Below are 13061 nucleotides of genomic sequence, written 5' to 3' on the forward strand. Positions count from 1 at the left end.
GGTCGGCTTATCCTTCTTGTTAGCCTGACTAAACTTAGGCAGATTTCTTTATGACTGTAGTTCCCCGACTTCCCTTTTCTTCAAGCATTTACTTTAGAAAACTTAAAAAAAAAAAAAAAAAAGAAAACTTGCCATTGCACATACTTTCTCTGTCCCTTTGAGATGTATATCTTCTATAGCCCAGGGATGTCTTTCTCTAGGACTCCAGAAATGTCATCATAAAGGATGATGGTGCCCCATCTCCCAGTCTCTGTGGGAGGGTAGGATCCTAACTCCCAGTAAGTGCCAGTTAGCAAACACAGCTGCCTTCACCAAATCAACCAACCTCCCCTAATATCTTCCAGGAGCTCATCTCTGAGCTTAAAATTCTTTCATCTTTTGTTTCAATGGAACTGAGTTCCATTTTTTTCTTCTATTTAAACAGTCATGAATAAATCTTCCTTGCCTATTTAATTGCTCTAGGGAACTTTTCTCTTACAATTATGCATGAACGTGTAACAACATGTAATGTAGCTAACTCACACATAACGCATACCTCATAAAAAGAAAAACAGGTCACTAGTTCAGCTGTTTTAGAAAGGAGAAGAAATGGTATCTAACGATCATATTATTCATGCCCTTTAGAATTGCAGCTCATTTATTCATTCATCATCCATTCGACAAACATTTATAGGAAATGCAATCAGGGGAAGCTCAGTATATCATACACAAGTGGAAATCAGTAATAAGATTTGCTCCATCTACAACATTCTTAGCCTTCCTTCCATCATTTTGAGTGGGGACGAGCAGAACTGCTGCGTTATTGCCCTTTTACTAGTCTAGTTCTGGATGGAGAGGTAAAAGAAGAGCTGATTCCTTTAAATATTTTCTTTTCTTTATATACAGATATCTGGGACATATTTTTTTTTTGGGTGTGTGTGTGTGTGTGTGTGTGTGTGTGTGTTTTGTGCATGTGATTTCATTTCTTGATTTTAGGTCTTCAGATACCATGTTTAACAGTAAAACAACAACAACAAAATCTCCAAGACATTTTAGTAGGGCATGTTTATTTCGAAGTTGCACTTATGGGTTTTTCCCCAAAAAATGAGTTGGGGATACATTTTTTTCCTCAGCAATTTAGGGCCTGTTCAAAACTGAGTACAAAATTGTGCACAGACCCTGACACCTTCATCTTGAGGATGTTGACCCTATGGTAATCTAACCCCTGATAAAAGTGAGAATTTTTATTTTGGTTTCTAATTCTGCATGGTTTAAAAACAAGTCCAAGGTAGGTAGTTAAGCTGTAATGGCTTCTAATGACTGCGACTTTTAAGAACAATGACCCTCTGAGATGAAACTCTTTGGTCATTCATAGGTTAGTTAACCTTTTGGAAGCTCAAAGCCTCAATTATTTCTAGCAGAGAAGGAACTTCAGAGGACAAACATGTCTGTGCCTTTAGTGATAAATGACACAGGATAATTTAACCAGTGACTTTCCGAAGGAAGAATATTTACTCAGGTGTGGAGTGAATATTGTATCAATAAACAAGGGAAATGAGCGTTGGTAATTAATTAAGGATATTGGGACCTAGCTAATTTTTTATCAAAAAAATTAAGAATGAACATATCAAGGGGATTTATTTAAATGGCTAAATAGATTTGTCTATCAGAAATCTAACCATTATTTACCTAAGGAAATAATTTTGTTTTTTTATGTGTGTTCTTTAGTAAAAGAGAAATATCTGCTTTCAGGTAAATGTCTGGTGAGTTTGAGCTGACCACTTAATTTGTTTATATTTTATAGATAGATGCCTAAGCTTTATTGCTTTATATAGAATAGTTTTTATTTCAGCATTTCTTGTGTGTGTGTGTGTGTTGTTTTTATTAGACATGTGTAGCCCTAGAATGTGATCATTTAAGTATTTCTAATGACTGAGTATCTTCACCATTCATTACTTTTAATTTTTCATGGACTACCCATTATGAAGAAAAAACGCATTGGATCATATTATTCTTAATATTCAAGGTGGAGAGGCCAAGAAAGACCTATGAATTATAACATCAGGGGAGAGAGTACCTTTTCTACACTGATCATTAATTTAGTCTATGTCTTAAATGGACATCAAAGATTGGTTGATTTTAAAATTTTATGTTATCAAAGGTGCCTGGGTCACCCAATTGGTTAAGCATTTGACTTCAGCTCAGGTCATGATCTCAGAGTCCTGGGATCAAGCCCTGTCCAATATGAGGCTCTGTGCTAATGCTCAACAGGGAGTTGGCTTCTCTTTCTCTCTCTTCCTCTACCCCTCACCCCACTCACGCTCTCTCTCTCTCAAATAAATAAAATCCTTAAAAAAATTTTATGCTATCAGCATATATTAATTCCCTATATTATGTGGAGCACAGCACTTGCCACAATAGAGAAAAAAGGCTTCAAGCCATTTAAGTGCTTTTTCTTTTCTATCAGATGCTGCCTTCCAAGTGATTATGGTTATCACTGATTTCATGAAAAACTTGATCATGCTAATTAAATTATGCCAGTCCTTTGTCTCAAAGTATGTTTGATATTTACAGTTTTTTATATCTGCATTCCCTCTTCAACTGTCATTATTGCAAGCTGCTATATATATTGGTAGGTCAAGTGTTGCTTCTTTATGCCAGTGTTGTTTCTTTGCTGCTTTGTTAAAATCATTCATCAGGCAGCGATTGTTTTATATAAGCAATGAGGTATGTGTAGGATGCAGAGCAGTACCACTGGGAGTAGTCTCTATATAATTGCTCAGAATATGCTACTTAAATTCCATTTGTCTTCCCCACGTTGGTGATAAGAGAGACAGTTGTTTATGCATCATTCACCTAGATCATATTGCAAGAACTAGGAACCGTATTTGCAAGTACAATTTCATAGTGCCTGGCAAGACTCACCATAGACCTAGAATGACAAGGATGTTTTCAGGATGCATGGATAATGTGTGTTATACACCTTGTTATAAAATGTTGGCAAGTGTGTTGTATTATCTTTGATGTAGAAAATCACTCCTCCTCTCCTTTGCCTCCTCTGTCTGTCTTTGTCAGACCTCTGCTGGATTATCTGTGAGGCCCATATAAGGTGCCACTGGCAGAAATTGGGAGACATGGCAAACTTCCTCGGGAACCTCTGAGAGAGAAGAGCTGCAAATAAAGGTTATAAAAAAGTTCATGGAGAGGGAATGTCCCCTAAATGGGATCCACATTAGCATCTGAATGGCACAATATTTTCACTAGTTACTGAAATCATATTAACCTTTTGCAAATTGCAACATGATACATAGAATTGTATATAATATGGTTCAGGTTTCATCTTATGAGCACTTTGACCATCAAGGTTAACAAGACAATATGGTGTAAACGACAAAGGACCCAGACAATTCTAGTATTATTTTTGGATATCCAGCTAGACATAAAGGCAATAATGACTTGAGATGTCCAGAGTTAATTTTAAGGTAAAACATATATGATTTAGAAACCTAGCAATACAGGACCACTCCAGAGGAAGCTCAGTTTTAGATGTAGGCTCAAAAAAAAAAAAATAGCAATCTAGTTGAGTTTGTCTAAAAAGACAATGGGATAGGTCAAGAGAAAAAGTGAGAATAAAATACTCTAGTTAGAAAAACAAGATGTTAGATTTAATCAATGGTGTTGCCATAAGTCATTTTATTCATAGCACGTAATGTAAGTGGATATGTTGGTAAAAATCATATAAATAGATAAAAGGTGACAAAGTAAGTTGATATTTGTGGAAACAAGTAAGGTGGCTTATTTACAGTGCCAGGTAGAAAATATTCAGTGTGCACCTGAGGCTATAGAAACAAGCATAGAGACAAATTAATGGGCAGAAATATATTATGAATGAAAAATAGGGTTTGTTATTGTGCATATGGACTTCCCATGGACCATGACTAAAAAATGTCATTTTGAAAAGTATTCATAATAAGCATACTTTAGCATTACTGTAGTGTTTTTTCATTTTAAATGTCCTTTGAAATATACTACATTTTGAATCTAAAATACATGATATATTTTAATATGTTCATATTATAAAAAATTGAAACTGAGTCACTGAGGGATAACATGACTTGCTTTAGTCTTGTTTATACATCACTCACCTAGCTCGTCTGGCAGGAACTAGGGCTGGTATTTGTAAATATACAATTCCTGTATTGTGAAACATAAGAAAAAAAAGTTAAATATCCAAGTGAACGCCTTGGAAAACAGAGTGAGAGTTTCCTTAGTTGTTTAGTTAGAAGTGAGGGTTTCCACCACAATTTTGAAGTGAAAAATTAGATTTTTAAAGTGGGAATCTGGAGTAGTGTCCTTAAGTACTCTGTGTCCTTACCCAAGTTCCTCCATAAATAGAACCAAGAAAAGAACTTCAAATTTTGTTGGAAGTGATTTACTGGAATTTCCCAAAGCAGATACTGTAGGAGCATCTGAGAAACAGAAGGAGGTCTTAGACACATTTGTAGATTTAACTCACTGTCACTCTCCATCTCTTCACCCCCCTGGCCTATTCATCTCTCCCTCTCTCCCTTTCTTTCCTCAGACACAACTACTTACTTACTAGGTGATGTTGGTAAGTAACCACTTTGTGCATCAATTTCTATGAAAAAGAGACATAAAAATCCTACCTACATGGCAGGGTTGCCTCCAGAATTAAATATGTTGACACATTTGCTGCAGATGCTACTGGTTCAGGTCCAATTGCCCTGGATCCTTGGCTGGCTTGGTTGGTCTGCATTTCTTCTTGATGAAGCTGGAGCTTCTGCACTTTCCTGTCATTTATTTCCCTCTGCAGCTTGTCTTTGGGGTGATGGAAGCCTCCTTATAAGGGGAGACCTAAAAGTTTCCTCGAAGCCCTACAAAACCCAAATCCTTTGTATTTTTTTAAGAATGTATTTTTTTTTAATTTGAGAGATTGAGAAAGAGGGGGAGAGAGAGAGAGAGAGTACAAGTTGGGGAAGGGGCAGAGGTAGAGGGAGAAGCAGACTCCCCACTTGAGCAGGGACCCAGATACAGGGTTCAACCCCAGGACCCGGGGATCATGATCTGAGGTGAAGGCAGTCGCTTAATCAACGGAGCCACCTAGGTGGTCCCCTCACCCAAGTACCTTGTATTAAGACAGCTCTGAGGAGCCTCTGCTGGGGTTTGGCTACACACTGGACCCTGCCTGACACCATATTTTTGAGTAACCATTTTCTCCTCCCTAGCCTGCTTTTCTGTCATCATGGGTCTTTTGTGAGACTTTCCATTGAGGTATAGCATGAATGCTCTGCTTCTAGGTGACCCAACCTAAGGCTGCATGCAGTTGATCCTTGAACAACTCAGGGGTTGGGTCGCTGACTCCCCTTACAGTCAGAAATCTGTGTATAATTTTTAACTCCCCTCAAAGTTAACAACAGAGAGCCAACTATTGACCGGAAGCCTTATTGATAACATAGTCAAATAACACATAGTTTGTAGATCTATTATATACTGTATTCTTACAATAAAGTTAGCCAGAGAAGAGAAGTCATTAAGAAAATCAAACGGAAGAGAAAATACATTTACAGTACTGTATTTATCAACGAAAATCTGCCTGTAAGTGGACCCATGTTGTTCAAACCTGTATTGTTCAAGGGTTGCCTGTACGTGGAAAACACTGAACGTTCTGGGGCACTGTCAGTGCTCAGGAAAAAAGTGCCTCATGCTATTATTTCCTTCCCCAAGTATGCACGGAACACTACTATTTAATAGGCATTCTTCTGGCGTGGGTCCCTTCCCCAGACAGTAGGTAGTAACAAAGCCCAGGGCATTGAGAGGAAGCCTGCAGTGGCTACACAGCAGGTGGGATTGGAGATTCAGTGGGGAATAGAGTAAATCAGTAGCCTGAGGAAGCACATCAATCAGGAAAATTGCTGTTCACTGAATTTTTCTTTTATTTTGTAAAATACCTGGTGAGAAAGGCAGCGATTGTTTGCAAGTCATTTTCATATTACATTTGATAATAAATGTACTTCTCCCAGTTTGTGTATTTTCTTTCCCTATCAATATATGGGAGTATTTGTATTTATTCCAGTTCCGCCTTATTTAAGTGGCATTTTCAAGTCAGCTTCTTATCAAGAACTGTGGCCTTCCTAAATGACTTACTCAATTAACCAGTTGGCAGGATTAGTTTTTTGTTTCAATGGTTATGGTTTTTGGTTATGGCTTTGTCAACACGTTATCTTTTTCAAAAAGCATCACAATAAATCAAATGATAGGTTCAGCATCCCAATACAATGCTCTTTACTAGCTTCCTTCCTTCCTACTCAGAACAACTCCATAAGGATCATGGATTTTCTGAAATCTAGATTACTTGCATTATCAAGATTTCAAAGATATGAATGAAGCTTATTTAAACTCCATGCACTGTGATTCACATTAGTAGAGATGTTTGCATAATATATATAGTATTCCCTCAAGCAGAGGGCAAGATAAAAGTGCTTACCGAGTGGAGCTCCAGGAAAGTGCGTAAGGATTTATCTAAAGGTCACTGAATGTTATAAGAAATGCTGTTCATGACTAAAAATAGTTACTATAATGAAGTTAAAAGTTTATACCTAAAACTCAGATTTGAAAAATACTCTGTTGCCCTGTAATATCTTATTTTGTTCTTCCTCCTCTGCCAGAAAACATGAGGGGAGGTGAGCACAGGTGGGAAGGTTTTGAAACCTAAACTCACCAATTTTATAGATATATTTGTTTCTTCTGTCTCCAGGCTGTCCACATGCTCTCATGTATCTTAGGGACCTAGAGACTCAACTATACCTAGGAGTGAACTGGCCGAATCAATGTATGATTAAGATTTGAAGAAATGGTGCAACTGATTTTCAAAATGTCCTTACCATTTGCAGCCTCCAGGCATTTTGCTTGAGTGATCCAGGTGCCTCACATCCTCATCAGCATCCCCTATGGTGTGACTTTTCCATTCTAACAGGTGTGAAGTGGTATTCCATTTTAGTTCGAATTTGCAGGTCCCTAATGACAAATAATACTGAGCATCTTTTTTTATACGCTTATATATTATCTTATATATCTATTTTGGTGAAGTATTTCAATCAGTTTTAAACTAAGCCCTTTGTTTTCTGATCGGTGTGGTCTGGAAGTTCTTCATCCCTCCTGGACCCAAGTTCTTTATCAGGTATATGATCTGCAAATATTTTTCTTTGGCTTTTCTTTTCATTTCCTTAACAATATTTTTCAAAGAGCAGACTTTTTTTAGTGGTGATAAAGAACAATGTATTGATTTCTCATTATACAGCTAGTACTTTTGGTGTCATATCCAGAAATAGCTCTGCCTAACTGAAGAACTGAAAAAGATGCCTCTGTGATTTTTTCTGGAAGATGTATTGTTTTAGATTTTATATTTATGTCTCTCATCCATTTTGAGTACATTTTGATATATGGTCTGAGGTGTGGATTGAAGTTCGGCTTTTCTGCCTATGAATATTCAATTGTTCTAGTGCTGCTGTAAACAGTTCCCTTTCTCCATTCAATTGTCTTTGCATCTTTGTCAAAAATCATATGTACATTGCCCGTGTAGATACGTGTCCATTTCTGAACTGTATTCCCTTCCAATGCTCCATTTGTTTGCCTTTGCACCAATACCACACTGCCTTGATCACAATTCCTCCAGCTGTTGACTCAGACAGTGGCTGCAATTCTACCTTCCTCACCACAAGGTGATCTCTCCTGCGTGTGCCGTCTCCTGAGCGCTATCCCACAGCCCTGGTAGACCTTGTAGAGTTCTCTCTCCCTGTTTTCACTCGCTGTCCTACGATTGTTTTATATTATGTAAATTTTATTATATAAAATCACTTATATTAAAACCCTCATTACTTTGTGGTTTCTGTCTCCTGATTGGATTACAGACTGATCCAATCTTTTCCCATCCTTTTACTTTTAACTTATTTTTGTCCTTATATTTGAAGTACAGTACTTGCATTCATCAACTCAGGTTTTGCATTTTTATGTAATCAACAGGCTTTGGGGTGTTTAGACCACTTACACTTAATAAAACTATTGATATAATGAGGTTTAAATCTGCTGTCTTGCTATTTAATATCAGTTATTGCTGTTCTTTGTTCTCCTGTTTTGTTTTGTTTTTTTCTTTTTTGACTACTTTTTAATGAACCGAGCATTATTTAAATCATCCTACATGGGGGCACCTGGATAGCTCAGTTAGTTGAGCCTCTGAATCTTGATTTTGGCTCAGTCCATGATCTCAGAGTTGTGAGATTGAGCCTACTGTTGCTCTGAGGTGTGAGCTGTGTGTGAAGCCTGCTTAAGATCCTGTCTCTCTCTCCCCTTCTGTCTCTCCCCTCCCCCACTTGCCCTCTCTCTCTCTCTCTCTCTCTAAAAATAAAATAAAATATCCCACATTATTTTGTTTGTTGGTTTATTAACTAGCTATAGCTTTTTTTTTTTAGTTTAGTTTAGTTTTGTTTTGTTTTAGTGGTTGCTTTAGGTTTTAGAGAATGCACATTTAATCCATCACAGTCTATCATTATACAATTTTTGCATAGGACAATAAGCTTAAATAGTATTCCATTCCTATCTTAACCAGCTTTGTGCTATTTTGTGATAAAGTTTACTACTTTACATATATTACAAACCTTACTCTATCTACATTGTTAGTATGTTTGCTTAAATAGTAAATCACCTTTCAGAAGTTTAAACAATAAGGAATATCTCATACTTTTCTATATCCAGTTATACTTCATTTCTCTGTGTAGATCCAGATTTCCATGAGATATGATTTTTCTTCTTCCTGAAGATCTAGCTTTTACTTTTCTTATAGTACAGATCTATTGGAAATGAAGTTTCCTGGATTTTGTCTGTCTGAAAAGTCTATTTTGCTTTTGATCTTTGAGAGATTTTTCACTGAGTATGGAATTCTATACTATTGAATTCATCGAGTATAGAAATTAAAAGAGATGATTTCACTGTCTCCTCATTCACATTCTCCCTGATAAAATATCTGCTGTCAACCTTATTTTGTTCTTGGGGTTTTGCTTTGTTTTGTTTTTGTTTTTGTTTTTGTTTACACTGTTTCTTTTTAAGATTTTCTCTTAAACTTTGGTTTTAACCGATTCAGTTATGTAGATGTATATAGTATTCCTCATGTTTATGAAGTTTGGCTCCATTGAGTTTCTGGGATCTCTGAATTTATAATTCAATCCAATTTGGAAAAATTAAGCCTTTTTTTCATTTTTTTTTTTTTTGGCCACCTCTCCCCCTTTGAGGACTCCAATTACAAGGTGTGTTAGGCTTCTTGAAGTTAATCTCATGATTAATTGATATTCAGTTCATATATTCTTTCCTCCCTCTGTTAATCATTTAAGATAATATGTATTGCTATATCTGTAAATTCCTTAACCTTTTTCTACAATATCTAGTCCACCATTTATCTAATCCAGTATATTGTCCATCTTAGGCACTGTAGTTTTCCTCACTGGAAATTCCATTTGGGTCTCTTTTATATTTTTCTATGTCTATATATATTTTTGAGCATGTGGGATATAGATATGATAATTGTTGATGTCTTTGCTTGTTATTCTAACTGGTGTCAGTTCTGGGTTGGTTTTCATTGATTGGGTTTTCCTCTTGTCAAGTCATGTTTTCTTGCTTCTGTACATACATATCTCACCTATTTGGATCCAAGATGGTGAACTTTAGTCTCTTAGGGACTAGATATTTTTGAATTCTTCTTATTAAGTGTAGTTCAGAGATGTCATTTAGTTGGAAATAGCTTGATACTTTCATGTTTTCTTTTGAGATTTGTTATAGGGACTAGAGCAGTGTTTAGCTTAGAGTGAATTGTTTCTCACTAGTGTGTCAGGACTCTTCTCTATGGATGCCTTGTGAATAAGAGTTTTCTGATCTCTCTGGTAGAAGCAGGTACTACTGCTAGCCTTGTGTGAGCTCCTAATCCTGTTCTCTTTAATCATTTTGAATCAAACAAACTTAGAGACTTAACAAACTTAGAGACTTACAAACTTAGAGACTTAAAACAATACCTACTTATTTTCTACAGTTTTGTAGGTCAGAAGTCTAGACATAAGCATGGCCCAGCTGATTCTTTGCCTTTAGTTTCATTAGGCTCAAATAAAGATTCTAACAACACTGCATTCCCTTCTAGAGGCTCTGAAGCATAATCTGTTACTTGGCCTATTCTGGTTTTTGGCAGAGTACATTTTGGTGTGGCTGTAGGACACAGGTTGTTCTCAGTTTCTAGAGGCTGCTCATACCTCCTGGCCGGTAGCCAGCTTCAAATCCAAGTTAGGTTTGTCAGGTCCTTTCAGGCTTCTACTTACTCTCTGTGACCTTTCCTACTGTCTCATCTCCTGTCTTTTGGTCTCTTCTTCTCCAGCATTGATTTTACTGACTCTTCTGCCTCTTTTTTTCTATGTGACTTTGGGATCCTCTTGATGGTCCAGGAGGACCTCTCTATCTGTAAGTCAGCTGACTAGTAATCCTAATCCTATCCACAGAGTTTCTTCCTGACCGTGCTTGATTGTATCATATGAATAGACAACCAGAGGATGGTAATCTCAGAGTGTTATATTTAGAATTCTGGTTATTATGTTCACCAATCACTGACTCTTTTTGGTTTTATACTCAGTGCCTTTAAAATCAGTGTTTCTTATAATTGATCTGGAGTTCTGTTTGTTAAAGATGGCATTATAAATCTATTTCCTGCTATTCCATTTTGGACAGAAGGTGATGTCAATGTTCAAGCTTTTAGTATTTCTCGTCTGTCTGCCTAAGATGATGTCTGTGTGTTACCATAAGAAGTGGAAAGGGGGCTTTTGGCATGCCAGAGGGACCTGGTTTTATTCTTGAACTTGTGCTTCTATCTAATATGCAGTGTCTGAGTGAGTCTGATCCTTGCTACCTTGGTGCCTGTGAATACACAGCTGGTCTTATGAATTGTGTTGTCATCATAACATCCACTGTGGAAATCCATGGTCTTAGACCTTCAACTCTATGGAGAATTAGTCACACACTCTGTTTTCTTTGTCCTTTTTTTTTTTTTTTTCTTTGTCCTAACCCTGGTTTTCTGTTGGAAAACTGAAACTCAGAACAGACACAATCCCTATTCCCCTCTCCACCCCACATTCTACATCTCCACTTGGAAGAAGAAACTTCTGACCCATCTTGAAAGCCACGCAATGACTGTGGGTAATCAGGATTGCCATCTTAGATAAGTCTATACTTTGATTTCACTTTCCAAGTTCTGAGATTGGCTCCTACATTATTTGTCTAGAACTTCAGATTGTAGGGTTTCTCCTGATTGCTCACAACCTAGCCCAGGCAGCATCTGCAGAAGACAGACACACCAAGGTCCTGGGTTTGTGATGTCATGTTCCTGGTCTGTGGGTGCTGTCTTCTGAATTCTCCACCTTCCTCCCACCAGTCCTAAAATCTTCCCTTGCTCCTCATCTGGACAGAGAAAGAAGACTTTCTACTTTTCCTGAGTAGGTTCCCTGGAAAAAATCTTTTAACTTTATTACCTCCTAATGATAATTTAGGCTTTCTAGGCTTTTCTTTTGTTATGAAAAGAGAAACATACAAACAAATGAAAATGTTGATTAATGTAAAATGCATTTAATAAAATATCACAAAATAAAATCTATAAAATCATAAAGTCACATGTCAGCAGATTAATGCCTTTCTGTCCTCTCAAAAAATATCTAAGGCATTTCTGCACATAGATCAAGTCTTTGTAAAATAAATACAGACAATGGATAAAATGTCAGAAAAGTTGTGTAAAGAAAGGGCATAGAGGGTAAGCTGACCTGTTCAATACTGAATTACTGAATTGAAACAGCAACGGAGAGGAAGAAAATAAGGAGCCACTGGGGGCAGGTTTCTGGCAGACAGTTTTCAGAGAAAATATAGAGATCAGAAGAGTAGACTCCAAAGTAGCCATTATGGTCACTTAGAAGAAAAATGAATGAAAACAATTATTTTCTTTACATCAAACAATGTATGCTATCATTGTATCCTGGACAAAATCTACTAAATGTTCCTATACTTTTGACACTTCTTGGGAATGTAACCTTATCACAGATGAGCCCCAGCATAGTTATTTTAGTTCCATATTTATAGCTACAGCTGGTTTATAATATTAACATAAAGTCAGATACCTTCCCTCAAAAGAAACTTCAGTGGACCTCATATGACTTTTTAAAATTCCTCTTATTCAAAATAATTAATGTGAATTTAGCAAAATCTAAATATATCAATATATATACATGCACAAATGTGTATATATATACATATATATATATATATGTAAAATTTCAGATCCCATATAAAAAGACAAATGGACAATAGCAGTAAATTAATGGAGAAAAAGTCCTAGCGCACAGCACAGCAATAGCATGGTGCTTTATTCCCACTGAATGGAGTAAGGTGAACAATCTGAAGAATGGTGTCATGACCAAATTGATCCACATCAAAGAAAAGAGAAATTTATTAGTGCTCAGAGAGGTAGATACCAGACCTTATATTCTTCTCTCTTTTTAAATACTAAAGCCAGAGAAGGGGGGCTTTAGGAGTAAGCGTCTTGAAGACTTTTTCCCTCCTATTATCACTGGAGTATGGTTAATCCCTTGGAACAACCAAAATAAGTTTGAGAGAGTTACTTGTTTTTCTAACTCCTTCTGAAAGTGGTTTCCCTACTTCTATTGTCTATTGGCAAAGTCTTTAATAACATTTATCTTTTGACCTTTTATCCATTTGCCCTTTGAGTTTATTTGCACCAGCCCTGTGAATCCATGTGATAAGAAACCATCTAGTAGGTATTTGCGCTGTAAATCAAAATCACCTCAAAGCAGCTTTTGCAACTCTACAGGACTGCACTTTGTTTTTTCTGTCTGCAGACAACAGGCAAACACAATGAAGAGATTCCAGTGTGAATTACAGATTCAGGCTATTTGCTCTGTTATTTCCTGTTTTCCACTCATATTTGAAAAAAAATCCACATCACCTATCTCAAAACACAGAGATGAGTATCA

This window comes from Canis lupus, chromosome 22 (assembly GCF_003254725.2).
Source record: "Canis lupus dingo isolate Sandy chromosome 22, ASM325472v2, whole genome shotgun sequence".
In the NCBI taxonomy this organism is placed as follows: domain Eukaryota; kingdom Metazoa; phylum Chordata; class Mammalia; order Carnivora; family Canidae; genus Canis; species Canis lupus.